The sequence below is a fragment of the Lepidothrix coronata genome, unplaced genomic scaffold (assembly GCF_001604755.1).
Source record: "Lepidothrix coronata isolate B3197 unplaced genomic scaffold, Lepidothrix_coronata-1.0 Scaffold275, whole genome shotgun sequence".
Taxonomy (NCBI): Eukaryota; Metazoa; Chordata; class Aves; order Passeriformes; family Pipridae; genus Lepidothrix; species Lepidothrix coronata.
In genome coordinates, this window is record NW_016690455.1 from 632,143 (window position 1) to 635,653 (window position 3,511).

The 3,511-nt window shown below is 43.5% G+C and overlaps 1 long non-coding RNA gene across 1 annotated transcript; it reads right to left on the reverse strand.

Annotated features, from left to right (window-relative positions):
- Positions 1 to 1,463: 1,463 nt before the first annotated feature.
- On the reverse strand, positions 1,464 to 2,377 carry LOC108507943. Its single transcript, XR_001878301.1, has 3 exons — positions 2,277 to 2,377; positions 1,688 to 1,768; positions 1,464 to 1,593 (listed from the first exon to the last, which is right to left on the reverse strand). It is a non-coding gene; the product is annotated as an uncharacterized LOC108507943 (long non-coding RNA).
- Between the last annotated feature and the right edge of the window lie 1,134 nt (positions 2,378 to 3,511).

Genomic DNA, 3,511 nt, shown 5'->3' on the forward strand with positions numbered 1-3,511 from the left:
GGAGCCTTTGCGCTCCCTCAGCTGGCAGCCTGTGCGGGGCGACCGCCCCGTTAGCGGGGAGCGGGTCAGGTGCCCCCGAAGCGGAGAGGAGGAGCCTCCATAGGCCTTTGGGCCCAGGGCCCCCCTGTAAGTCGGGGCCAGTGCCCTGGTGTCCCGGGCGCTTTGTGGTCCAGGCAGCCCCCTGTAAGCGGGGCGGCAGCCTCTTTGGCTGCTGCTTCCCATGCCCAGCTGCCTTTGCCCAGAGGGCCCGGCTCCCCGCAGCCCGGGTGGGACTTCGCCGTGCATCGCCGTGGTGAGTCCAAGTGAAGTTTGGAGAGTTTTGTGCAAGTGGGGGGGCCTGTGGCTGGGCGGGGAGGGGCTTGGGGATGTGCCTCCAGGGTTGCCCCGTAAGCCGGTGGGTGGAACAGCTTTGACCCTTGTTCTGGAGGACAGAGCGAAGCCCATTATTGGCGGTGGAAATAGGTAAGTAATTCACCAGGATCATTCCCAAAGACTGGTGAGAGGGACTATAGAGCTTCTTAATGTTGTTATTTTCTTATTATGACCTAAAGCTATTGTTAAAGTGCACTAAAATAAATAGCTTGTGGGTCAAAGATTGGCTGTTTATCACTGAGGTGGTCTACTGCTTTGTAATTTTCCTGAATTAATTATTATAGATCAATGTGGACTCAGTGATACCCTATGCTGCTTTTGTAGATTATCTACAGTCCATTGTCATGTCTACTAAACTACAAGTCCCTGCTGTCTTGGCTGAATATTAAGGTTTTTTTACAGGAGCTGAAAGGAATAAAAAGAAGCAACCAAAACCAAAGCTTTCACCTTCTTTTGTCCTGATATTCATTTGTACTTTTACCATTCAGCAGGCTACAAAATGAATGACCAGGATTAAATTATTTGGCTGCAGGATTATCTCTGTGGCTGTTCTTAGCAAAATATCTGATGTAAGAAGAGCTGTAACCTCTCTTAATGCAAGACCCAGAAAGGATCACTCTGCATCTAGTCGTGGTGTGACACAGAATGAACGTTTATAAAACATGGATGCTGGCTTTTATAGGGAGAGTAGGGACTTTTCTGGAACAAATGGTGGAGAGTGGCAGGAGTATTCCAGGAGTGGCAAATCACAGCAACAAGGGGTGGAACTGTCTGAACATGGACAAATGGGAAACTGTCTCTGGGTAGAACAGGTGAAGCAGGGTAGGATGAATAAGGAAAGGGCTTACATCGAACAAACAGAAAAAAGGGTAACAGGGGTACAGTGCAGGGAATAACACATTTTTATAATAAAATATATTATACTAATAATAAAACAATTGCATAATGGAGTAAACGCATGCTGAAACAAACACTGTCATGGTCCCAACAGTCACATTCCGCGCACAAAGGTGTAAGTACATTCCAATATTTTTTCTTCCTCTTCTTCTGATTTCTTTTTACTAACTTCTCTCCACCACTCGTAGGTCTCCATCGGGGCACCTCCAACAAATATCCATGGAAACCATTGAGAGAGCAGCATATGAGCAGGTGAATCAGACTCTGTAGGGTCACTGTACATGCGACTCTCACTGTGTTAGCTGCACCCTGGCATTAGAAAGACTCAAAAAGCAAGATATCCTACTTAAATTTTTGCTAAATATTGAAATAGATGAAAGCTAATAGATGTGAACTTTCATTGTCTAAAAAATCTGACCTAAAAGGAATAGGAATTCTGCAAATGACCAGGCTGAAACCTCCCATCATGCTTGCACCTGCTCATCCTTTGAGGTACTTTCTGTAAAATAAAAATATGATTCACTAACAGGAGATATGAAACACTGAAGAAGAGGAACTAAAATTGCAAAGCTACCACCGTGTCTTCCAACAGCTTAACCATCATTTTAGTCTGGTCAGTGTTAGGGTGCAGTCCCATTGTTTCTTTCTTGCATAAGTTCTCTCATTAAATTGAAAGGTGGTTGGGAATGTATACCCCTTCCCCCTGTATTTTTACCTGTGCAGTGCCTTGCACAATGAAATATTTATCTCCAAATGGACATTCCAGGCCTTATTACTTCTTGAATAATACATGTACCTTGAGTTATAACCTCCCAAAGACCTATTTACAAGTAAATTTTTTGTTCTCTCTGTTCAGCACTGTGTTTCCTGACTACAGCCACTGATAGTATTTTCTTACTTTATAGTTAAGGTTGTGTTTTCAATAACTTCACCTTTTCTATGTACATGTTATATGTTCTTTCTTGCCTTAGATAAAGTACACCACTTATTTACACCAGACTACTTACTTAAAAGAAACTACGTCTCTCCCTCAACTCCAGAAAAACTGCCATTGGCAACTTAATCTAATGAGCAAATCAGCCCAGTGGATGAGACATCAATTTTAATGAAAAGAATCTGCCCTGATCACCAAGATTGCTTGGTCGGGAAAGCCAGTAGATGAAAAAAGTGTAGACTCTTGTGAAAAGCACCTACAAAGGCAACATCATCTATATTCCTCAGATCCATGCTCCACCTTTTATAAACCACTTCAGAATAGTGGATGGTGCGTCCACTCAGAGCACCTTAACATAAAAGAAAACCATTGTATTAGAATTGTGCCACGGTCCGGGGGAGAGGGGAGTGGGACCATGACATTGCCCAAAGGGCCCGAGTGGAAGTTGGAGGTCGGGTGCAATGGCTGTTTATTGAGTATGTGCGAGGGTTTATATAAGTTCTGGTGTAGAAAGTGCCAGCAAATTGGGTGGAGCATGAGACAGATAACCAGGGGAACGAATAGGAGTAAGGACTCGGGAGAAGAGGGAGGAACTGGGGAGGAACTGGGAAAGGAAAGGACCAATGGTAGCTCTCTCCACACTGCAGCTTTTTCAGCCAATCAGAGGGAGGAGCGGGGAAAGCAGGGAACAGACAACTTGAGGCAAGTCTGATGATGCCCAGGCAATAGAACTGTAGGGGTAACATACAATACACATATTTGAAACCACATAAGAACTGTAAAATCCATATAATAAAGTTTTTTTTCAATTGTTGCATATCTTTTTCCATGCCTGGAACAGAATTGTGTCTTACTAATTTTTATAGAGCAGGGAAAGAACCAAGACAGCATAAGTTCCTTGCCTATGCACTCATAAGTTTATCCTGAGTCCTCCACATAACTAAAGAGAAGAACATTTCTGAGGATTTTCAAAGTGGTACTTTACTAGGACCTTAGCCCAGACACACTGTCAGTTCTGGAACCCTGTCTGTCAGGCTAAGGAGGCCTCACATCAGCTGCCCTCTGAAAGGCATTCACAAAAATCACTGAACTTAGTAAACAGACGTAATAGCGAGTCAAGTGAGTCAAGAGTATTTGTGCTTAGTCACCTTGGATTTTCAGGTATTTTTTAGGTATCCCTCTTTGTATATTTAAGAGGAAGTGACTTTGGGAATGTTACTAAGCAGTAGTGCTTCAGAGAACAGGCTAAATTAAAATCTTTTTCTACATAAAAAAGAAGTTCCTCAGCCATTGTGTATTGATCTTAGG